Below are 26,588 nucleotides of genomic sequence, written 5' to 3' on the forward strand. Positions count from 1 at the left end.
CGGTTCCGTCCTGCGCCACATTGGTCGGCCCGTGACGCATTTAGGAAGACCCATGGATGACTAGTCGTACAAGAAAAAGATAGCAGAATTGTGAAGGACTCTGTGTCCACTGACAAAGCCGGCTAGGATTTGTAACCCTAGGTTCTCGGACTAAGGTAACCCCTTTATCTCTGATATTACTATTCATCCAACCTAACTTTAAGGGGCATCCTACAGAATGCTCTGCTAGAATCGTACTCGTCGATTAGGAAGAGAGGTGTGAGACAATGCGTGAGAGACAGGCGTAAAGATAATGTGCGTACATGAGACACATAGGCAGGTCCATGTATATAGAAGGGGTCGATGAGGATTGTGCGTGTGTATGTTTGCGAGAGGAAGATTGCTTGTGATAAAGGTTAGTGAAAACAGTTGTAAATGGTTACGAGAGGGAGGGAGGGTTATATCTAGAGCATGTGTGCGAGAAAGACACCTCGGGAGAGAGTGTGTGAGCATGTGTGAGAGACCACCGATGGAGAGTGAAACTACACATAAAAGACTGCTCTACACATTGATTAAAGATATAAATTGTATCCAAATATTAGGATGGGATCATGATATTTGCAATTCGCGTAAGGAGCGGTCATTGATCCATCAGACATCTAGATTCTATCGAATTTGAGCATGTCTATGTTATTATTCGACACAATTGATCCACATAGTTAGTATTTTGAACTCCAGACAATGCATCGCTTTAGCAATCGAATATAAACGTGAGTATAGTTCATGTTGTGTGTGTAAAGCACATTATACATACGAAAGTTACACAATGGACATTATAAATAGCTACCTATGAACTAGCATACATTTGAATTCAACTTAAGGTGGTTTAAAAAAATCGAATTCAACATGAAGTCCATTCAATTATTTGAATTTGATATCATGGCATTTGTAAACCATACCTAAATTATGGGGGCACCAATCTTTGCTCTGATTTTGTACATAATAGCATATGTAGTCGTGTACAAAATAGATTCAAATTTAGCTCCTCCATTCCAAAATAATCGTAGTTATAGGATTTTCAAGTGTCAAAATTTCAAAAAGAAGCGGATAATTTAATGAGGTTTTCAAACATACAAGGTCAAATATAACGTTGTCTATTTAGGTCAATCCTCATAGTTCAAGAGTACTCTAAACGTGAATGCTTGTGTTTCAAAATTTCGAACGAAGCGCCAAAAGAGCCTCTACTCGCCCGAAACCGCGTGAGACCAATGTTTGGTAGTACAAGGAAATTACTTTTCTAATAACTCCGACCCGTGAAACCTACCGGCCCGACGTCCAAAGGTCTAAACCGGGGTAGGTTTGTAGCTTCATCTAGACGCCACGCAACCGCATCCGAAAAACATTCATACACAATGGCCGCCTAAGCACACATGCGCGCGGCCGAAATCGCTCCCGCCCACTATTTGGGACACCTGGGATTACCATCCTACCCCCGACCCGCAGTAGGTCCGAAATTTAAGAGGGGGGCAAAGTTTGTACTTTCCCCAAATTTCAAACAAGCGCGTCCCATCTTCTGTTCAAAAAAGCCAAAAACAAGCGCGTCCCAGACCGAAACATGGTTCCCCCCACCCGTCCGATTCCCCATTCGTACTCCGTGGGCGCCAAAACTACCTCTCCACCAGCCGCGAAACCCCGGCGTCCTCCGTCCGCCACCCCATCCCACCCATCAACCGCCGCCCTCCTCCATCACGCCGGAGCCGATACCCCGACGTCGTCGTCCACCGCAACCTCAACCGCAACGCCCTCCACGGCTAGTAGTTGAAGCCGAGGCCGAGCCGTCCGTACCCGAGCCAGTTCAACCACGCCGTCCTGCGCCTCACCGCTGCCGCTCCAACTTCGCCACCCTCCACCGCACCGGAGCTGTTCCTGCTACGCCGTCCTTCGCCGCCTCGGATCTGCTTCCCCTCCGCCGACATACGGCCACGGCAACACAGTCAACAATTTGGCCATGGGTTCGTCCAAGCCTGCACCCTCCAGAACATCGGTTTCCCCGGTAAAAAGAAGAAGATCGGCGCGACATGTGGAGGTGACCACACCGGCAACCGAAAAAGGTACTCCTCTTCCCTTATTCGTGCAAATCTTACGTCTCTGCTTGCACGGTATTCATCCCACAGAAGACACTAGTTGACCGCTTCTTCTTGATACTAGATGTTCCTAGTAACTCGCGATGCACAAGGTTTCTCCTCATATACTATTTCACCTTAGCTAGAGGTCCGTCGCCCCCCTGAATTTCAATTTCTGGCCAGTTGATTCCCAATTAACGGAAGCATTCCCCGGCGTAACAGGCGCTAGTACGCCTATTACGCCGGGGAAGCAGCGCCTTGGTGTTTATCTTAGGGGCGTGTGCGGCCTAGAGCTACTGGCGCCCGATCTGGAGGTCGGCCGGGATTAAAGGGATGGCCTGGGGGCGCTGCCAAGCACGGCGGTGGTGTGAGGTCGATGGGAGGGCGGGGCGGCGGAGGCAGGGGTCTGGGCCGGTGGTCGCTGGCGGTTCGAGAAAGATCGTCAACAGTGACTGGCGGGAGGTAGACGAAGGCCATCTGCCCGTTCCTTATAGATCGGACGGTTCATTAAAAAAATCGACTGACCTATTTATTTTCAGTCGACTGTTATCTTAGATATGACCACATGTGGTGGTGTGCTGGAGGAGTACCTGCATTTCCTGTGCTCATATATTACAAAATCATACGGAGTAGAATCTAATTTTGTTTGCCATGCAATGTTGTAGAGCTATCATATGTCTCCTGTCATTTATTTTTCAGCCACCTGCTATCTGCTACTTTTACAGTGCACTAGTTCTGCACACACTTCACCCTTACTCTCACTATTGTGTTTTTATGCAAGGGTATTTCAGACTCTGCTGCCATGAGAGAAGCCAAAAAGAAAAGAGAGAAGTCGCTCCAGCTTCGTATGCGGGTAGGCAAGACACGTTACAGCGCTATAAAGGGTGCAGTGTCAGCAGATGGAGACGGTAAACGTAGCTCTGGAGTTGATGACCTCGCTCGCAATGAACCACCATCCCAGGTGCTTGCTTTAACTTCGCGGTGTCATATGTGGTTGCATGTTCCATATGGTGTCTAGCTTGTATTCGAAAGGCCGAAGTCGGTAAGATAAGGAAAGATATTTTTTTACATGAACCACCATCCCGTGAGCACCAGAAGACAAATAGCTAGTCAGGGCACTGGCCGAGCCAGTGACAAGCCCAGCAAAGATAGGCATCACCTGGAAGCCAACTAAAAAGCTGCGATGGTGGCGAAGCAGCCCGCCTCCCACCAGGCTCTCAGGTCCTAGATGATCATGCTCACCACTCCAGCCGGATGTCTAGCTTGTATTGCTTCCAATTTGGTTAAATTGCATCTGCTTAGCTTACACATTATACCTTTGAATATGACATACCTTTCTGTTTTTGGTACATACTAGTACATCTGTGTATTAACCATGTTCTTACATCAAACTAATGTTCTTGTGTATCCCTCATCAATCACTTATGACGAGGCAGGCAGGCAAGGGGACTACTCCTCATTTAAAGAATGCAGCGTCAGCCTCCCGACATGATTCTCAAGAAACAGAAATGCTAGATGAAGATAGTGAACGTAGCTCTGTAGTTGATTACAGCATTTCCCCTACACTAGCATCGCAGGTGCTTGCTCTAACTTGGCAGCGTGATATGTGGTTGCATGTTGCATATGGTGTCTAGATTGTAATTCTTCCAATCTGGTTAAACTGCATGTGCTAGTCTGCTTAGCTTATACATTATACCTGTTAATGTGACATGCCTTCCTGTATTTAGTACATAGTACATCTGTCTATTAAGCATGTCCTTACATAAAACTATTGTTTTTTTGTATCCCGCATCAATCAACATGACGAGACACCTTTAGTATATGCAGTGCGATATTAGTTGCATCTTTCATATGATTTATAGCATGCGCTGCTTCTAATTTGTTGAAATTCCATTTATGATGGGACGCTTTTAACTTGGCAGAGTCATATTGGTTGCATCTTTCATGTGGTGTCTAGCTTGCATTGCTTCTTATTTGCTGGAATGGTTTCTGCTTAGTTTACACAAACAGTTGTGAACATGCCATGCCGTCCTGTTTTTCGTACATATTCCATCCTGGTATCATGTGTTTGCCTTACATCAAAGTAGTGATTGTCAGTATCATGCATGAATGAGTTCTGAAGAGAGAATTTTATTGCTTTTTCTTGTCGGTTTTACTTGACAATTCAAAATCAATAAAGCGGAAGGAAGTTAGCAAGGCAGCGGATAAAGGTGCTCCTTCCGAACGGAGGGCCTCTACAGTTTCTACTCCTCCACACCCCCAAGATGATTTCCAAGACAACACATGCATAGACACTCAACAAAGCTGTGTTTATGATGAGCACGTCTCCCCTAGTGCAGCATCACCGGTGCTCCCTCTAACTTGGCACTGTTATATGTGGTTGCATGTTATGTGTGATGTCTAGCTTGTATTGCTTCTAATTTTGTTGAATTCCATCTGCTTACTTTACACATTATACTTGAATAAGACACGTGTTCCTGTTTCTAGAACATACAATATCTGTCTATCACACCATGTTCTTACATCAAATTACTACTGTTGTGTAACCTGCAACAATCACTTATCATAAGACACGTTTGACTTCGGAGTGTGATATAGGTTACATCTCACATTCTTTTCTAGCTTGTACTACTAATTTGTTGAAATGGCACTTATGACGAGACAGTTTTAACTTGGTAGAGTGATATTCGTTGCATCTTTCATATGGTGTCTAGCTTTCATTGCTTCTAATTTGTTGAAATGCCTTCTCCTTAGTTTACACATCATAAGCTGTGAATATGCAATGCTGTGAATATGCAATGGCACTAATGACGAGAGACCTCTAACATGGTAGTGTGATGTTGTTTGCATCTTGCATATGATTTATTTCTTGTACTGCTTCACATTTGTTTAAACGCCATTTATGATGAGACACTGTTAACTTGGCAGAGCGATATTTGTAGCATCTTTCATATGGTGTCTACCTTCCATTGCATTGCTTCTAATTTGGTGAAATGTCTTCTTCTTAGTTTACACATCATAGTTCTGGTTATCTCTTCCGTCCTGTTTTTCATACATATTACATCCTCCTATCATGTGGTTGTCTAACATCAAAGTTCAGTTCGTCTGCATCACGCATCAATTTGTTCTGAAGAACTAAATTGTTATTCGTTTTTCTTGTCGGCTTGACTTAACATGGCACAGAGAAAGAGGAAGAAACACAGAATGGCAGGGAATGAGAAGCGGATGAATCCTGCAGATTCTGCTGGTACTGATGGTGCAATAGAAGGTCAAAGTCCAGCGGAAAATTCTACAAACACGGCATCCCATGCTACACGAGTTGCAAAAAAAGCCAAACAGAAACAAATAGCTGCCACCAAACAAGCAGAGACAGCCCTAGTTCTTGCAACACCTACCACAGTACTACCAGCTGCACGACTTACTCGTGCGTCAACTGAGCTAGCAGCACGTTCCCAAGCTCCCTTGCCACCTGACACTACTTCCCAAGCACTCTTGACACAAGACGAGTTGGCAATATCAGATGAACCTTGTGAGCTTCAACAGCAAGAAGGTAGTTGCTGGAGTCAAGTTACAGTTGCATGCTTCTTTATATGTAGTCTCACAGTTTGATGTACACTAACACTTCCTATGTTCGTTGTTGGACTAGCACCTAGGCGCAAGAGGAAACAAACATCAGGGATAATGCTCGATAGGTTAACTAAATCTAGAGGAGGAAGAATGGAGATCCGTTTTGAGGCAGGTTTAAAAAGGCCACGTGATGCTACAGAGTCAGCCAAGTTAGTATCAGAGGCAGCGGTTGCCGTTAGGTGTCATGTACGTATCCTCCCAACATGGATTCAGTACAGGAATGACAAAGACGAAACCCAGTTCAACACCTTCCTCGACCATTTATCTGTAAGTATGGTTATGTATGGAAACTAGTAATATCGTCTTGCTCTGTCCCATACTTTCTAGGTTGCTGATAATGAGACTCCCATAATTTTCAACAGATGAGGTTCAAGTTGGATAGCCAAGATGATGCAACCAGACAAGCTTGCACCCATGTTTTCAAGTCTGCTCTGCGACAGTATCGGTATAACTTGAGGAAAACTCACTTTGAAGGCAAGGCTAACAGTGAACTTTCCCAAACATCTCCAGTGGAAAATATATCGGATGAAGACTGGAGGGGCCTTGTTAAACACTGGTCTGATCCGAAGTATCAGGTACATTATATATATGTGATCAGATCACATGTTGAAGTCCTATTTACGCATGTGCCACACAAATCTATCTTCTTGTAGGTGAACTGTTCAAAGAACAAGGCCAACCGTACGAAAGTGAAATTCCAACAGACGACAGGATCTCGTAGCTATATTGCACACTGCGAGGCTCTTGTAATTAGCTGCTGTTTCACTCTTTTCGCTGTACCATATTATCAGATCTATATTGACTTGTTCGAAATGCAGAGGAAAGCCCGCAAGGACCAAAAAGTACCTGAACCAAATGCTGTGGAAATCTTCAAGGACTGTCACACCAGCAAGAAGAAGGGCATGACTACACCAGTCAAAGCCGCTGTTGTAAGTCCTTAATCCTCATGCCTTTTAACTACTACTTACTCTGACTTGTGCCTTGAACTGCATGGTTTGCAGCCAATGTCTATTACTCTTTTCAATTTTATACACAATTGTCTTAGCGTATCATTGCACCTTACAAGGTTTAAAAGAGAGGAGTGATGTTCCTTTGATCTTGACCCGTAATCTAGTTCCGTGCTGGACTTGCCCACACAACGTTACAATTGCCTGTTTGTCTGTTCTCAGTTGTTTTGTGATATGAATGATGTCATACTATGCTTACCGTATTATAAACTTCGTCTCTTTATCCTTAGCCCTCAATACAATGTGAAGAAATAGACAATACATTAGCGATGGTACATGGTCATATGTTTGGAACCTGGTTTTATTATGTACTTTGCAATAAAATACAACTAATATTTTACATGGGTTCACCAGAATAAGTTCTGTATATAGACCAAAGCTATTTTGTTTGGTTTTGCTGCCTCCTTAATATCTTCTGTTCTGGTACTACTAATGTAAAACCTCAACTTTTCAGCGAGCTATGGAAAAAATGGTGGAACCGCCACCTTCTGAAGGTGGCGAGGCAACTATAACCGCAATGTCAGCTCTTGCTGCAGTGGGTCAGTACCTGTCCACTAACAGTGCCAAAAGCACGTTCCTGCGTAATACTGGGTTGGTTGTTAAGGCAATATCGTCCAAACTGCCTCATGATCAAGATATGCAAGCTCAAAGCAATGTTGTATCTGCGCTCCAGACACAAGTCCATTCCCTAACAGAGACCCTTTGTGAAACAAGGAGAAACATTGCTCAATGTCGTCAAGATATGCATGGTTTTGAAACCAGACTATCAGACATTTGCTATGTTGTTCAGGAGCCTAGGGGAAATGAAGGCGAGGGTTATGGTGCTCCATCGGACAATACAGCATGAAAACGTAACAGTCAGGTCAAATGAACTGAGCTTCTGAACTTCTGGTGGTGCATTTATCTGCTAGACTGTTAAGTTTTATGCCAACCTTCCTTTTGTTATATAGTTGTAATTTGTTTTGGTGCGATACAAAATTTATTCTTAACGTGCAGCCACCGGCTGAAGAAAACAGCAAGCCATTTTTGTATAGTGTAGGGTGTTCCCTATATTTGCACTGGTGGCGATCTTTGATGCCGAGTGGATGTAATCTGTGCAATCGCCTTAATAGCCTAGCGTTAGTTTCGGCCTTATTTATTTCCTAGTCTTCTTTTTCCCTGGTTTGCTAGTGGCCGCAACTACCATGGGCCATATACGGGCCGTAGGATCCATGGGTCTCCTACGGGCCGTCGATAAATGGGCCTGTAATCGGTGGGCCTCGGGCCGTCGGATAAATGGGTCTACATGGGCCGTAATCGGGCGTAATTGGTATCGGCCCAGCACGGTAACAGGCCGTAGGACAGCAAAGGCTTAATTCTGTCACAGGCATAACGGGTCGTTAATGGGCCAGAATATAGGACGGGCTGGAAACGGCGCAACGGGTTAACAGGCCAGAAACGGGCCGACTCTTGCCATGGGCCGAATTTGGCCCATTAGGGTAACAGGCCAGTAACGGGCCGACTCTTGCCATGGGCCGAATTTGGCCCATTAGGGGAACAGGCCAGTAACGGGCCGACTCTTGCCATGGGCCGAATTTGGCCCATTAGGGGAACAGGCCAGTAACGGGCCGGAAGTAATCGAGGGCCGAAAAGGAGCCCAAGAACGTATGGGCCGTCAATAGGCCGAAAGCTAACACGGGCTGGAAACGGCCCATGTAAATCACGGGCCGTTAACGGGTATAAAGAAAATTACTGTTCATTATGGGCTAGAGTCACCGTGGGCCTGTAAAGGGCCGAAAGATACGAAGGCCTCATATGGGCCGAAAGACGTCGTGGGCCATACATGGGCCGAAAGTGAAATGGGCTGGTGTTATATTCGACGGCCCACATGACGTTGTTGGGCCGATTTCCTTTAGGGCCTAACGGGCCGTGAGTTAACGGGCCGTAAAATGGGCTATTTGCGAAGAGACCGTTAACAGGCTTTTCATGGGCCAGCCCGTTAACTTCTGACCAAGTCAAACGGGCCGGCTTTGTAAGCTAAATGGGCCAGTGGTGGGCCGTGGCACGTGTCGACATATCATAGGCGCCTATCTGACCCACTGACGAGCTCACACGTGTTTCGTCCGGCCAATAAGAATTTTACACGTGGAAATTTCCCATTGGTCGGGGCTATTAACGGGTTATCGAATCCAAAACCCGACCCGATAGCTTAACGGCGTTCCGTTACGGTGGATGCCACGTGTCAGTCACCCTTGACGAAAGCACTTCTGCGACGCGCGATTTATCGTCATGGAAGTGGACACTTCCGTGATGATAATCTTGGTAATGTCATGGAACACTTCTACGACAGCACACGTATGACTATCTTGATTCTGTCATAAAATCGTCATGGATGTACATGCATGACAAAAAACGCGACCTACTATAACAAACACGTATCATCACGGAAGAGTTTTTTTTTGTAGTGTATGCTCTGCTCGTAGACGTGGATTGGTTGAGTGATTCATGACAGATGTGAGATCATTATGAACTAAGGGTTTATTTAAGGTGACTACTTTAACACACATCTAGGTGGATTGTTTGTGGGCGCCTAGGGAATCCAGTGTTGTCCAAGGAGATCCCGGGGAATCCGTGTGATCATCCTACGGTTCGCCACCCAGGCTCAAAGGGATCATAAGAATATTCATGGTAGAAACTTCCGTGTGCAGCCACAAGCCATTATGGGCTCTGTCATAGTTGAGTATGTTGTCTGACCTCTTTCAGTGGTAAACTAGCAGATGTAGGGGATGTAGGTGGTACGGTTTACCCGTCGAAAGAGTTAATGCTTCTGAAAGACCGTGTCTCGGTCATCCGTTTCTCAAACACCATGTAGTGCGGGAAATTCAGCGGAGGAGATCGAGTCTTGTGGGGAAAAGTGCGCAAACCTCTATAGAGTGTACAAACTAATCATGGTTAGCCGTGTCCACGGTTATGGACATCTTGAGTATCTAGTTCTTGAATTATTGATTTGATGTCATCACTTTAAATTAATTTGTTGGGATGTAAACTATTTAATTGGGATTGAGATGGGGTTTCCATTCTCAATATTTTATCAACTACCATGATAGTTAAACAAAATATATTCCTTTGTTGTAGGAAAAAATTGTCTTTTCGCAAAAACATGTTAACCGTAGAGCCTCCAACAGCCATATATGCATGTAGTGTTAGCATTTATTATGTTCATTGCTCTGCAGTGTTATTTTGCCAGCATATTCACTATAGGAATCAGCTAATTTGCCGTCCGCCAAGGCAGACGACAAAGGCACGGACGGTGGACGGCAAAGGCCTTTGTCGTCTGCCGCAGACGGCAAAAGGCACCGGCAAGAGAAAGGATCGGTAAAGACCTTCTTTGCTGTCTGCTTTCTGAAGCGGACGGCAAAGGGGCCTTTGCCATCAGCGGCTGAAGGCAAAGAAAGCCGATGGCAATAAATTCACTGTTAGTCCGTTAGGTGGCTAACGGCAGTATTTGCTGTCCGCAACTAACGACAAATAGCATCAAGCCTTTGCCGTCAGCCGAATGACGTCAGTTGGACGTCACTGCCCACCAAGGCTTTGCCGTCTGCCACTGTAGGCAAAGGCTTTGTCGTACGCCACTGTAGGCAAACTAACCAAATGGGTCAGCTTCCAGAAAGCACAGGTGGCTGCCACGTGGCTTCGTTGCCGTCCGCAGCGGACGGCAAAGAGCCCGTTGCCGTCGGTGGCAGACGGCAAAGAGCCTGCATTGGCTCTTTTTCTGTTTTTTTAATCCAACAATTTTCACAGCAAATATATATGACATATATAGATATATTTCACAAGGTTATTTCACAGCAAACATATGACATATCCGGCACATAAGTTTCGTCGTACATACATATATAGTTCCATCCATTCATACATAGCAAGTTGCACATACACATTGTTCCATCATAGCAAGCTAAGAATACTGGAAGAGAATGAAAGAAAAAACAAGCACTCCATCATAGCAAGCTAGCTTCCGTGAAGTGAAGAAATCTGCAAAATGGCAAATAATAAAGTTAGAAAAAGGTGACTAGAAGAAGAAGTATATGTCATTTATGAGCTAACTTAGGTGAAATGGATCATTTATGAGCTAACTTAGTTGAAATGGATCGTTTATGAGCTAACTAAGGTGAAATGATCGTTTATGAGCTAACTAAGTTGAAAAATGGATCGTTTATGAGCTAACCTAGGTGAAATGGATCGTTTATGAGCTAACTTAGGTAAAATGCATGATTTTAGAGCTAACCTAGGTAAGATGGGTCATTTTGGAGCTAACCTAGGTAAAATGGGTCATTTTAGAGCTAACTTGGGTAAAATGGATCATTTATGAGCTAACTAAGGTAAAATGGGTCATTTTAGAGCTAACTTAGGTAAAATGGGTCATTTTAGAGCTAACTTGGGTAAAATGGATCATTTATGAGCTAACTAAGTTAAAATGGGTCATTTTAGAGCTAAATTAGGTAAAATGGATCGTTTATGAGCTAACTAAGGTAAAATGGATCATTTTAGAGCTAACTTAGGTAAAATGGATCGTTTATGAGCTAACTAAGCTAATTATGCCATTTTTGACATAAGTAAGCTAAGTACATGTCATTATTGAGCAAACCTAGTTAACTAAGCATACTAGAGCTAACTTAGGTCATTTTGGAGGAAACAAAGCTAAGTATAGATCGTTTTAGAGCTAACTTAGGTAAAATGGATGGTTTTGGAGGTCAGTAAGCTTATTAAGTCATTTTGGAGGAAATAAAGCTAAGTCTAGGTCTTTATGCATTTGTTAAGCAAAGCACTAGAGAAACTTACCATGATCATGGAGGTGTAGGAGCGGGCTACTAATAATCTCGATCACTATCATCAATAAATGCATAATCATCATCATCACTATCATCAATGACGTGCTCATAGGGTTCAGAGGCATCAACATGTGGAAGGCCACCTTGACGTAATCGGTCAAGCATTGACAGGTCATCCGCAGCAGTAACCTCTTCTTGTTTCGGCTCTTCTTGTTCCTCCTATGGGGTGATGCCAGATTCACTATCGCTGTCTACTTCAATGTTTTGGGGTGAAGTATAGCGGTTCTTGAAACGTTTTTTGGAAAGACGTGTCTCTTGGAAGAATTCTCCTTCATATGTGTCTGGGTTAATATGAGGTTCATAATCCTCTTCCTTTGGGGGAGATAGTCTAGCACGTGGCGGCACTTCATAATCGACATCCCAACCTTTCAGATTTGGATTAGTTTGGCAGGCCCATGGTAGATAGAATACTTGGGTCGCCTGTTGAGCCGTAATATAGACATCAAGAACATCTAAATGGGTGCTTTGTTTGATTTCAACTAGCCCTATATGTTCATGAGTCCTTCTAGTCTCCTTCTGCTGAAACCAATAACATTTGAAGAGTACGACATTTGGTTGGTTTTCACCATAGAATAGAAGTTCATAAATTGCTTCAACTCTCTCATAATACTCGGTACCTCCTTCGCCGATAGCAGATATACAACAATTTGTAGACTTTCGGTCGGCCATAGATAGCTCTTTGCCATAGGTATGAAAGCGATACCCGTTGATGTCGTATTTGTCAAATGAACGGACCTTATAGTCAAAACCATTAGCGACTTGTCTCAATTCGGCGTCCATAGACTCTGAATTAGCCTACAAGTTTAATATGAAAGGATTGTTGCATTAGGCACAAATTAGTGAATGAAATGAAATGGTCTAATAGAAATTACCGTTTGTTTGAACCAAGAGATGAAACCGGGATAGCCGTCTCCTTGCTTTGCGAGAAGCTCATACTCTTCGACAGAATCCTTTTGGATCACCGCTCCATACGAGAATATGGTGACGTATCTACTGTATGAAATATCCAGGAATAAGAGCAGTTCAAAGGAAATAGAAGTTGCAAAACAATGTACCGAGAACTTACTCGATGTACGACCGCACTTCTGTCAGGTTGTTGAAGATATACAACGTAATGGTCCGCAATTCTTCGTTATCCAAAGATATTGGTTTCGAACCACTGGCTGGTGCGAGATTCCCTTTGAATAGGCTGAGGTTGGATCCACCCTTTTTAGGGTCGTCAGCATTGTACCGAGGCTTCGGATTACGCAAATGACGATTTTTGGCTTCGTAGTGTGCTGTCACGAAGTTTGCCACCTCCTCAGTGATGAATGCCTCAGCCATCGATGCTTCAATTCTACGTTTATTTTTACATTTTTCTCGAAGTGTCTTCTGCATCCTATCAGTTGGGTAGCACCAACGATTTTGCCTCGGTTGGGAGATGCAAAATCAAATGCTGCATTGGATTAAAGAAGCCCGGTGGAAAGATCTTCTCTAACTTGCAGATCAACTCCGGCGCCAAATCTTCCATTTCTTCTAGCACGCCAGGCAATAGTTCTTCCGCACAAAGAACACAGAAGAAATAGCTGAGTTCTGCCAGTACTAGCCATTCATCTTCAGGGATGAAGCCACACAACATCACCGCCATTACCCGCTCAATCCATATGTGCCAATCATGACTCTGGAGACCAAATATCTTCAATTTATCAAGATTCGCTCCCCTCTTTAGATTCGCTGCATACCCATCGGGGAACATCAACTGCTGTTGCACCCAAAAGATAATTTCCCTCATAGCTGGCCTTCCAAAATTGAACCATGCCTTTGGCTTCGTCCAGTTCTGCTTTCCTTTCGGTTATTTCATGTTCTGTAACGGCCTATCACATAGCGCCTCCAGATCGACTCTAGCCGTAGTATTATCCTTTGACTTCCCATCTATGCCGAACAATGTACCAAAAAGTGCCTCGGCGATATTCTTCTCAGTGTGCATCACGTCGATGTTGTGTGGGCAAAGGAGGTCTTTGAAGTAAGGCAGATCCCATAAGCATGTCTTGTGAGTCCAGGCGTGTTTAGAATTATACCCCTTGAAGTATCCTGGACGCTCTGGATCTGGCTCGAGAGCGTTTAACTGATCCAGGGTCTGTTGGCCTGTCAACGCAGGTGGTGCAGAGTTTTTGACAACACTACCTCTGATGAAGTTCTTCTTGTCTTTCTTGAACTTATGGCGAGGATCCAGGAACTGTCTATGCATGTCGAAGCAAGAAAACTTGCGACCAGCCTAAAGCCAACGAAACTCAAGAGCTCCCTTGCATGTGGGGCACGGGAACCTTCCATGTACACACCAGCCAACGAATAGCGCATACGCCGGCAAGTCATGCATCGAGTACATGTACCAGACACCCATTATGAAGTTCCGTTTGCTATAGGCGTTGTATGTCTTGAACCCATTATCCCAGGCTTCTTGCAATTCGTCCTTAAGCGGCTGCATGTACACATTCATATTTTTCCCCAGATAGTTGGGCCCTGGAATTATCAACGCCAGGAAAATGTTCTTTCTTTGCATAATCAGTCCAGGGGGAGATTGAGTGGAAAGACAAATACGGGCCAACAACTGTATTGGGTTGCCGTCAGACCAAACACACTGAACCCATCCGTGCTGACGCTGACTCGAGGATGCCTCGGATCTGCCGCTTTGTCATCATGTAATTCATTAAACTTCTTCCACGCAACACCATCCGATGTGTGTACCATCATCAGATTCCCATCTACATCTAGTTCGGTTCTTTTGCCCGTTTTGTGCCATGTCATCTGCCTGGTCGTCTCTTCGACCATGAAAAGACGTTGAAGTCTTGGTACGATTGGCATATACCGAAGAACACTAACGGGGATTTTGGTCTGCGTCTTCTCACCCATACCGTTGTCTACCACAACATACCTGGAAGACTTGCAAATGGGACAATAGTTCAAGTCCGCATATTCAAGCCTAAATAAGGCACATCCTTTCTCACAGGCATATATCTTCTCATAGGGCATCTTCAGTGCACGGAGGATTTTGTCTGACTGGTACAAGTTTGCAGGCATTACATGGCCTTTGGGTAGAAAGCGTCCAAATACTGTCATAATTGTGTCGTCGCATTCTCTGCCCAAGCTGAACTGAGCCTTCAGAGCCATTACTTGTGAGATGGCATCCAACTGACAAAGCTCAGTGTGCTCGTGGAGCGAACGTTTTGAAGACTCCAACATTTCATTGAAGGCCTTTGCAGATTCCTCCATCTCCTCGTCCAAATCCCGAGCATCATCCAAGTCTTGCACCATGTTTTCCATCCCGGTACCATGCTCGTCGGTGCGACGACGAACCACCTCAGCTCGGTCACGTTGGGCAGACTCACCATGAAATGTCCACACCGTATAATTGGGCGTAAAACCACTCTTCTGCAGGTGTTTGCCCATTTCAGCCTCTGTCCTCTTTTCCCAATTGTCGCACCGGAAACAGGGGCACCAGGTTTTCCTCTGGCCGTTTGCAAAAGCGGCTTGCACAAACCCCTTGGTTTTTGTGAACCATTCAGTGCTCCATTTGTTCTGACCAGTGTGACCAGTGTACATCCACGCACGATCACTCATCTTGACTTTCAGAGCTACTAGACACACAAAATATATATATATATATAATTCACCATGTATATATTCATCAGTTGATCTAGTTTGTCAATTTTATTACGTCCATGCAACCTACACTCTAATAGGTAATGATAGGTCCTAATCCACCCTAGTATGTGTAGATTAGGTTCATTTTCCCATGCTATGCTCCAGATCCGACGCAAAATTTCGGCAGCACCTCCCCGCTGTTCTCCTGATACACGTCTCTGCAATAAACAGAGAGGATGTGTACCCGGAGAACAACAGGGGAGGCACTGACGAAATTTATGCGTCGGATCCGGAGCAAAGCATAATGGGAAAACGAACCCAATCTACACATACTCGGGCTGTCCATGGATAGCGTTGGACAATTCGAAAGAATCACGGTTATAAATATGCAAATGCATGCATATTTATAGATGTAACCCTTTCGAACGGGACACGCATAGTGGTTACGCATACTGATGATTGACACCTATAGCTAGCAAGTTTCATCGGCATGAAGACCGGAACAGAGCAAATGAAGGGGGGAGGAGATTTCATTTGTGCTCACCAACGAACGCAGACGCGGAGCTCGTCGAACGCACGGGGAGGCCGTCAAACACCACACCCTCGCAGCGACGAAACAACTGCACATTTGAATCCACCCGATCAACACAAATATGTATGATGTTTTGCATAACAAAATCAAAAAATATATGACCTAACTCATAATGCACAAATATATGACCCCGTCGGCCTCTGGATGGCCAAAGAGCACCTTCTACATATTCTTTTCTTCTTCTTCTTCTTCTTCTTCTTCTTCTTCTTCTTCTCCCCTCCTCTTCTTCTCCTACACTTTCTTCTTCTTCTCCCCTCCTCTTCTTCTCCTACACTTTATTCTTCTTCTTCTTCTTCTTCTCCCCTCCTCCTCTTCTTCTTCTTCTTCTTCTCCCTTCATCTTCTTCTTCTTCTTCTTTTCTTCCCCTTCGATTCTACATATTCTTCTTTTCTTCTTCTTATTTTTTCATCTTTTTTCTACTTCTTTTAATTATATGACTAATTATCTAAAACCCATTCACTAAATCTAACACTAACGCATATCTAGCACTAAACCTAATACTAACAATTAAACAGCAAAAAAATAGAAAAATAACTCACCGGAGCCGACGGGGGCCGGGGCTTCGCAGCGGCAAGGTGGCGGTGGCGACGGGGGCCGCAGGCCTCCGGCCGGGGCGATGGAGCTCATCAGGGGGGAGGGGCGGTGAGCGGCGGCCCCGAGCCGGCAGGGGCGCTCGGGCAGCGACGGGCGGCGACGTGGGGCGGTCGAGTGGACGGGCGGCGTGGTGGTGGGGCGCTGGGGCGGCAGGGTGGTGGGGCGACGGCCGGGGCGTCGGGTGGGTGAGGCGGCGGGGTGGTGGGGCGACGGGGCAAGCGGCGGCGGGCGGCGGGGGCGGCGGCCGGTGGTGGGGAATGCGGCGGGTGGTGGGGGCGGCGGCGGGCGGCAGTGGTGGCTGTTTTCGTCGGGGAGGAGAGAGGGAGAGAAACAGAGAGATGGAGGGGCGGGGTGGGGATCGGCCGTTAGTTAGGTTAGTTCTTTGCCGTCCACCCCGCCTTTGCCGTCCGCTTTTCTTGTCTTTGTCGTCTGCTAGCAGACAACAAATAGGGGGACCGTTAAGTTTTTTAATCAGCTCGTTAGTGGGGGCCACCTCTATCTTTGCCGTCTGCCAGCTGATGACAAAGATTCTTTGCCGTCCGCTAGCAGATGGCAAAGAATTGGCTGATGGCAAATAAGCTAATTCCAGTAGTGATTCCATGTGCTGACCCGTTTCGGGCTGCAACATATCATGTTGCAGACTTTTCAGACGAAGAGTAAGGTGCGCTAGGTCGTTGTCGTGCACTCAGCTATGCCGTTGGAGTTGATGGACTCACTTTATCTTCCAAGCCTTCCGCTGTTATCTTATTTAGATGGCCTTAAGCCATATTAATGTAATAAGTTCTCTTTTGAGACATTCGATGTAATAAGTGTGTGATTGCACTCTGCTATAAATCCTTCAAGTACTGTGTGTGTCAGCATTACCGATCCAGGGATGACACTTATGCACAGAGATTTGACCGTTTGAGGTCGGATCGCTACAAGATGGTATCAGAGCACACGCTGATTGTAGGACACGACCCTTAAGATAAGCCATAGGTCACTCTTCTCTACTCACTTCTGACTCCCCTCCATTTTCCACTCTATAGATGGCGAACCCAAGGAACAAGTTTGCTCAACCGGATGAAGACACAGCTTTTGGTCGACACTTGAAGGAAGTCACTAGGTACCTGAACATCGGAATACCAAGCTTCACCGGGACCTACACCGCCACTTTACGAGAAGAGGAGCATTGGATGATTCGAGTTCAAGTTCCAGGAAGGACATTCACGCCAGTCACTGAGCCCATGGAGTTTTCTTTTGATGCACCAACCTGGAGTCTAGGAAAGAGCATGACAGCTCACATCGCCATGGCACGCATCGGCGAAGTTTATCACAAGGATCTTAAGGACACTATCTACCAGATATGTGCGCGCCGAGATGAGCAATGGGAGATGATCAGCACCAGGAGGGACAGGTCCATTGCAGCTTTCATCCAGGAGTTAAACCAGCACATTCGCCGCTAGGAGAACGAAATGTGCGCAAGCATGATAGATCTGAAGAAGGTGATGACCAGGAACATGGATCTTGAAGAAGAACTCAAGTCTACACGCGACGGATATGAGCAGGAAATTGCAATACTAGTAGAAAAGAATGACAACCTGACAAGGAAGCTAGGAGTATTCATGGGAGACCCCGCGCCAGTAGGAGACGACGACCATCCCGAGGACTACATCATCATCGACGACACCGACTCCGACCCCGACAGTACTGATTTTGACTACGAAGACGAAGCTGGAGCGGATATCATGTAGTCTTCCACCGATCAAAATTTCTAGTTGACCACCATATTATCAGTAGTATTCCCCCATGTATATAGTAGTAGTCCCAGTATTTTTGTAAAGGTAGTTAGATCGTTTGTATGCCCTTGTTTTGAATTGAGTGGTGTGATATGATTGTGTTTGTCTCATGTGCATATGGGTAGTGTTTTCTCTTTAGACCTCATTCTATTCTAATCTCTTCCCTCTAAACCCATTAGATGCCTCCGAGACGTGACCCCGGATTTGTCTTCCCACCGGAGCTCACTCAGTTGATCCAACAGCAGAATGCCTTGATGCAGCCACTAGTTCAGAACCAAGGCAACAACAACAACAACAACAACAACAACAACAACCCGCCACTACTTCCAGTTGACAACTTAGCCCGTTTTCTAAGGTTGAATCCGCCGGTGTTTTCTAGTAGCACCGAGCCGATTGTTGCTGATGATTGGCTACGCAGGATTGGAAGGGAGTTGACCACCGCAGGTTGCACAGATGCTGAGAAGGTGCACTTTGCCGCACACCAACTGGATGGACCCGCGGCCTCATGGTGGGAGAATTACACAACCACTTTCCCTATAGCCAATGTCACTTGGGATCAGTTTCAGCAAGCATTCTGCACTGCACATGTCTCTACTGGAGCTATGAGCATGAAGAAGCGTGAGTTCCACAACTTACGCCAGGGAAATCGTACTGTGGGGTAGTACGTGGATGAGTTCAGTAAGCTAGCTCGCTATGCCCCAGATGATGTGGCCACAGATGCCGCGAAGCAGGAGAAGTTTATGGAAGGATTGATTGATGAGATGAGTATGCAGTTGATGGTAGCTACATTTGCTAACTACTAGGAGTTGGTAGACAGGGCTCTTATGATTGAAGGGAAGCAGCAGCAGATAGAGAGCCACAAAAGGAAGTATGGACAAGGGAAGTATAATTCTGGAGCATCGCAAAAGCCTCGTTTTACCCTGAACTCGGGAGGATATACCCATAACCATGGAGGCCACACTCACAATGGAGGAAGTTCGCATAACCACAGTGGCCCCAAGAATGGAAACGGGAATGGAGCAAGCAGTAACCAGAACCGTTCCAACCCAGCAACACCCGCCAAGAAGGATCTGAGCCATGTCACCTGCTACAAGTGCGGGAAGACTGGGCACTACGCCAACGATTGTTCTGAGTTGAAGAATGGCAACGGCAATGGAAGCTCTGGGAAGAAGCCCAATCCCTTCACCAGAGGTCAGGTGAACCACATCAACATGGAGGAACCACATCAACATGGAGGAGGTTGAAGATCAGCCTGATGCAGTGATTGGTAAGTTTTTAGTTAAGTCATTTACTCCTCTCGTTCTTTTTTATACTGGTGCATCGCATTCATACATATCAAGGGGATTCGTGGACAAGTTTAAGTTACCCACCTTAGCCCTTAGGTTACCCATGTTAGTAATCTCGCCAGGTGCAGAGTATATGGCCAGTCGATGGTGTGATCGGTTACCCCTAACCATTGGTAGCCACATGTTTCCCTTGGATTTAATAATTTTGGAGTCACAAGGATTGGATATAATACTAGGCATGGATTGGCTATCGAAGTATGGAGGAAACAATGATTGTGCTAGTAAATCAATTCTGCTCACCACCCCGGAGGGAAGGAGGATCAAGTATGTATCCGGACATGCGCCCAGGAGCACTCAAGTAAACTCTCTCTAGGGAGTTGTTCAAGAAGAAGTGCCTGTTGTGAAGGATTACCCAGATGTATTTCCAGAGGAGTTACCAGGCATGCCACCAGATCGTGATATAGAGTTTTTGATAGAGCTGTTGCCAGGCACCGGACCAATATCAAAGAGACCATACCGGATGCCCACAAATGATCTGGAGGAAATTAAGAAGCAGATTAAGGAGTTATTGGAAAAAGGTTACATTCGACGAAGTTCGTCACCATGGGGAGCCCCAGTGCTCTTAGTTGAGAAGACGAATGGATCCTTGAGAATGGTTGTTGATTATCGTGCATTGAATGAAGTGACGATCAAGAACAAGTACCCGCTGCCGATGATCAATGATTTGTTTGACCAGCTGCAAGGAGCTAAAGTATTCTCCAAGATCGATCTGCGATCAGGATACTACCAGCTGAAGATTCGAGAACATGATATACCTAAGACATCCTTTACCACAAGGTACGGGCTATATGAGTACACGGTTATGTCATTTGGATTGACCAATGCCCCTGCCTATTTCATGAGTATGATGAATAAGGTGTTCATGGAGTTCTTGGATAAGTTTGTTGTGGTGTTCATTGATGATATTTTGGTATACTCGAAGAATGAAGAGAAGCATAAGGAGCACTTGCGTTTAGTTCTCGAGAAGCTCAGGGAACATCAGTTATATGCCAAGTTCAGCAAATGTGAGTTTTGGTTGAAGGAAGTTGGATTCCTTGGACATGTTATATCAGGAGAAGGTATAGCAGTAGACCCTACCAAGGTCCAGTCAGTCACTGAGTGGTTGGCACCCACCTTAGTTGGAGAGATCCGCAGTTTTCTAGGGCTTGCGGGATATTATCGGGGATTCATTAAGAATTTTTCCAAGATTCGAAGCCCATGACGGAGTTATTGAAGAAGGACACCAAGTTTAAGTGGACCGAAGAATGTGAGGCCACTTTTCAGGAGTTGAAGAAATGCTTGGTTACAGCCCCAGTGCTGATTCTTCCAGATATACGCAAGGATTTCCAAGGGTATTGTGACGATTCTTGCTTAGGACTTGGAGGTGTACTTATGCAAGACGGAAGAGTGGTTTCATATGCCTCACGACAGCTTCGACCTCATGAGTTGAATTATGCCGCGCATGATTTAGAGTTAGCAGCCGTAGTGCATGCGCTCAAGACCTGGAGACATTTTCTTATTGGAAACCGTTGTGATGTGTACACGAATCACAAGAGTTTGAAGTACATTTTCACGCAGAAGGAGATGAACCTTAGGCAGAGGAGATGGTTGGAGCTTATAAAGGATTATGATATGAAGTTGCATTATCACCCAGGAAAGGCCAACGTCATAGCAGACGCTTTGAGCCGGAAGAGTTATGTCAATACCCTCGTAAGCGGAGGATTACCAAAGGAGTTAGCCGATGATCTCAGGGAGCTTCATTTGGAGATAGTCCCTAGAGGTTTTGTTGCGGCAATGGAGGTTCAGTCAACGTTATTGGGAAAGATTCAAGAAGCTCAGAAGGATGACAAGGAAGATGCTGAGATAAAGGAGAGTATGAGCAAAGAAAAGCCAAAGGTTTTCGTGAGGATGAGCATGAAACCTTATGGTTTGAGGACCGTGTATTTGTACCCAATAATGCGGAGGTCAGGAAATTAATACTTGTAGAAGCACATGACTCGCCATACTCGATACACCATGGAAACACCAAGATGTATTTGGATTTGAAGGATCATTTTTGGTGGACTGGTATGAAGAAGGATATTGCAGAGTATGTAGCAGTATGTGATGTATGTCAGAGAGAGAAGGCAGAACATCAGAAGCCAGCAGGATTACTGCAGCCTATGCCGATACTCGAATGGGAGTGGGATAAGCTTGGCATGGATTTTATCAATGGATTACCCAGGACCCGATCAGCATATGATTCTATCTGGATAGTAGTGGATCGTTTGACCAAAGTGGCTCACTTTATCCCAGTGAAAACGACCTATACGAGTGCCAAGTTGGCTAAGATATATATGACCACGATCGTATGTCTGTATGGAGTTCCGAGGACCATCGTATCAGATAGAGGAACATAGTTTACCTCAAAGTTTTGGAACCAGCTGCACCAGACTCTGGGTACCAGGCTAGAGTTCAGTACAACCTTTCATCCGCAGACAGATGGACAGACCGAGAGGGTCAATCAGATTCTTGAGGATATGTTGAGAGCTTGTGAGCTAGATTATGGATCTAGTTGGGATGATAATTTTCCTTACGCGGAGTTCTCATACAACAACAATTATCAAGCCAGTTTGAAGATGGCACCTTTCGAAGCCCTATATGGAAGGAGGTGCAGGACACCGTTAATGTGGGATGAAGTTGGAGACCATCAGTTGTTTGGACTAGATTTGATCAAAGAGTCTGAAGAGAAGGTTAAGTTGATTTGCAACAGACTAAAGGTAGCTCAGTCCAGGCAGAAGAGTTATGCTGATACAAAGCGCAAGGAGGTAGTCTATGAAATCGGAGATAGAGCCTATCTTCGTGTGTCACCTCTGCAAGGAGTTAAACATTTTGGAGTGAAGGGAAAGTTAGCCCCGAGATGTGACAGCCTGGTTTTTGCCCTCTCTCATTTGCTTGATTTTCATTTGGAGTCATTTGAAATTTGGAGTTTTTGAATCTTTTCATATGGACTTAAACACTTGGGTACCCTTGGCTTTCACCCAAGTGCTTCATTTCCCTCCCTAATCATCATTCCCCTTCTGATCCACCCCAAAATAATCTTTGGAATATTTTTCTTAAATGAAAAATATTCATTTTTCTCTCAAAAACCCTAGCTAGTTCAATATGCTCCAAAGCAACCCCAATTTTTATGGCCCAGAAAAATCTGAGATAATTCACAAATATTCTTTGAACCCTAGGGCACCTTCCTGAGCAAAAATATGTCATCACTTTTTGGAATATTTTTGCTACAGAAAATATTTTCTGTTCTGGACAGAAATGGTGGTTTCTACAGCAACTACCATTTTACTTGCTCCATTGTGCCTGGGTTTTCTTGTGCATTTTCACCTTAGTAGATCATGGCTAACCTCCAAAGCACAGCCCCCAACTCCCAGCTGTTTGACCTCGGTAACTGCTCAAAGTTACTGACCAGAAACTTACTTGGCATGTAAAAACTCCTCTACTGCACCTGGATCCAAACCAAAGCGTGGTAAACTTCAAAACCACTACGAACAACATGCCAGACATGATTTTTGGACGTAGGCTGGACAGAGGGGAGAGTTCGCGCGGTGACCACGCGTGTCCACCGTGTCATGCCTGCGTGTCGACACGCTCTGAGTGCCGCCAAGCGCTCTGTTCGCGCGTGCTCGCTTCCCTCGTCTGCCCGAGCGTGCCAAACCTCGCCACCATCCTCGTCTCAACGCCATTAACTCCCCTCTGGCGCTCGCCAACGCCGGATCTCGCCGCAGTGAGCACGAGCACGGTCCAGCCAACCCAACAGTGCGGTGCGCACTGTGCTCGTCGCCTTCTCCTCGTTCCTGTGATCGTCCCCGTTCGCCAACAGTTGCCGCGTGAGCTGCGTCGCCTTCTCCCCCTCTCACTGACGCCGCTCGTCGCTAGGCGCCGTGGACAGGTGTCCACCGGCGGAGACCGAAACCCCCTCTCCGCTAGCCTATAAATGGAGCCGCCCCCAGCCTGCTCGAGCACCATCCACCACTCCCACACAACCCACAAGCGCGTAGGAAACCGTACCCTGGCCGGGCAGGCCGCGTGCCGCTGTCCTCGAGCTCGAGCGCGCCGGTGATCCCCTCTGGTCGCCGCGGTAGCTCCATCCCCTCCCAGGCCAGGGCGACCCTTCCAGGGCCTCCGCCTCTCTCTGGTGAAGCCATCCCGTCCCCCTAGAGCCCCTGGAGTTGCCTCTGCTCGCCGTCTTCCTCATCACCGGCGACCACCACGTTTTGCCTCCGCTTGCGAGGTCGATTTTGACGCAATCCGACCACCCCTAGCTACGCTACGGGTACGGGCAGGTGCGCCTCCGTCCCCACTCGCCATCCCTCCCTCCCGTTTTGGCCAAGGAGCCCTCGTCACCGGCGAGAGCTCTGGCGAAGCCGCGACTCCCTCGGTTTCCTTCTTCCCCTCCTCCTCACCTAACTAGCGGGGCCCGCTGGTCAGCCACTCTGTACGCGCGCGAAGCGGTACGAGTGGTGGCGCCCCTGGGCTTTACGCCTTCGACGTCACCCCCCCCTAGTTTGTTTGTTTTTATTCAAATTCATTTGAATTTACAGAACACTTCAAACAGCCATAACTCTTCAACCATAAGTTCAAATGAATTGATTCTTTTTGCATTTTGTTCTTTGCAAAGAAATCTAGGAGCTCAGCAAAGATGAGATTTTTCTGAACTATTTAGAATTTCTGGTGATTTTAAGAAGTGTTCTTGATATTTTCTTTTTGTGCTTAAAATTATTTTCAGAGGGTGAGGCTTGTCTTGAGGATAACCAGAAGGCTTGTGAACCTCATCTGCACTAAGGCAAGCCACATCAACATTTTCATGGTGTCATTTCAATATTTATGATTTTCTTACTTGAATGAAATGATTAATCCATGCATTTAAATAACCATTATGTTATTTATATTCTGTTAAGTGTTTGTTGGTTATTATGCTTGATTTACAGAATGTTGAAACTAGCTTAGTTGGTAAAGCAAAGCTAAGATCTATTTGTGGTGATGATAAGAATAATTTTGTTATGCATATTAGTAATTACGTAAAGTTATTTTCTTGCATAAATAAAATAGTAAAATTTGCTAGAAAATATTCTGTTAAGTACTTGTTTAGTCATTTTACTTGACTTACAGAATGTTTGAACCTAACTTGGTTGGTAAAGAAATTGGGATTTGTTTGTGGTATCATCCTTGCTATGCATGTAAGAAATTAATCGAAGTTACTTTCTCGCATGAGAAAATAATAAAACTTGCTGCAAAATATTTTGGTTAAAGTGTGAGCTACCTTGACCAAGAAAGTAATAAAAGTTGTTGATGTTTATGCTTAGTGTGAATATGGTTGACATCAGTCATGTTCGTTTATATGTGATGCACATATAGTTTTGCATTTCATGGCATGCTATGACACTGGTCATTTTCGTTTTAAGTTGAACCTAAATATAACTCAACTTGAATATATCGTTGACTGGGTCATGGTGCCGCTGAATCGAGTTTTTCCCAGTGCAACCACATTTGCCTTTGTGGGAAGGCCTTGATTCGGTCCACTGACATTGCCTCTGGTCGGTGCCTCCAACTAGGGAAGGTTATGGCATGCTTACCCTGGCCCGGTAAGCAGGAATAACCTTGTGTGCCCGTTGTTGAGATTATGATACTGGGTCCCCGAGTGGGATCGTTTTGGCCGCGACGGTGGTCGTTGTGTCTTTGGTAGACACGGGGCCACCCAGGACTAGCCCGTTGGGGATTGGGTCGGAGTGGCCGGGAGAGTGTCATGGCAATGGAAGGGTTTCATCGAAATGACGTTGGTCCACCCGAATGGGAGTGCGAGGCCATGGGTTCCCTGGTGTGGGTACGGTGTGCTACCTCTACAGAGTGTATAATCTATCGATAGATGAGTCCTCGGTCACGGACACCTCGTAGTAGGTCCCACCATAAGTCAACGTTTAATAAAATTGCACACTAAGTTATGAACTTTGCACTGTTGTTGATGGCGGAAAGGCCATCGAGATGTTCAGGACCAAATATTGGTCGTGGTTGTGATCGCCGTAAGGATCACGAGTCACTCTTGCCAAGACTACGATGGTGGTTTGTTTGTGATCCGAGCATGGTCACGGTTGGTAAATCCGTCCCGAGGGACGTTCGAGCATGATCACAACATGTTGGACATATAGTGTTGCATTATTATTAATTGATTAATTATCATGATATTGTTTGCCATTATGATTATGCATGTTGTGAGCTTGCAAGTACATTCAATGTACTGACCTCGCGTGTCATGCCAGATTTCAGGAAAGTCTCGTTGGAAAGGAGTACTGCTCGAGTCTAGATCGTGTCCACATCGGTGTCCCTGTGATACGGAGCTTCCGCTATGACGTTGTTCCGCTGCCGCGTAGTTGTTATGATCGAGGCCCCTTTATGTTCACTAAATAATGTACATATTGTTCAGCCGCACCGGGCGTGCCGCTTGGCCTCGACATCGGTTGTAATATAAACTCTGATCCGCTAGCATCAATACAGCGGTTGCTGTCTGTACCAAGATGTTGTGTGTTGCCAGAAGACATGGCCTCTGGGCTGGCAATGCATGGTAAACCAGTCGCTCTGAGCCGGGGTGCCACAATGCTTGGTATCAGAGCCACGCTGACTGTAGGCCACGCTAGACTACGACGTGTTAACTGGACGTTAGATACGAGTTCAAGTTGAGTGCCGGTGGCATTTGTAGCTGGTTGTTGCATTGCATGCATTTGGTTTATATTCTTATGCTAACCTACTAATGGTTGTGAGTGTAGATGGCACCGGTGCCGTATCCGTGCTAGTTGCAGCTGATGCTGTACACGTCACCGCACCTCCTTCGCGACGTGTGGTGTCGGCTATACCCTCTCGGAGACGAACCAGTCTATAGTGTGTACCGGGAGCATCTAGCTGATTCAGTGTATGAATATCACGCAGTGGTCACTCTGCGCACTAGTTCCGATTCCAGCTCTTACACTCGTACTTCTCGGAGCGGTTACGCCTCCACCGCTTCTCAGGCTGTCCAGTTTGCTGCATTCGAGGTCCTTGTCG

The sequence above is a fragment of the Triticum aestivum genome, chromosome 2D, assembly GCF_018294505.1.
Source record: "Triticum aestivum cultivar Chinese Spring chromosome 2D, IWGSC CS RefSeq v2.1, whole genome shotgun sequence".
NCBI classification, from domain to species: domain Eukaryota; kingdom Viridiplantae; phylum Streptophyta; class Magnoliopsida; order Poales; family Poaceae; genus Triticum; species Triticum aestivum.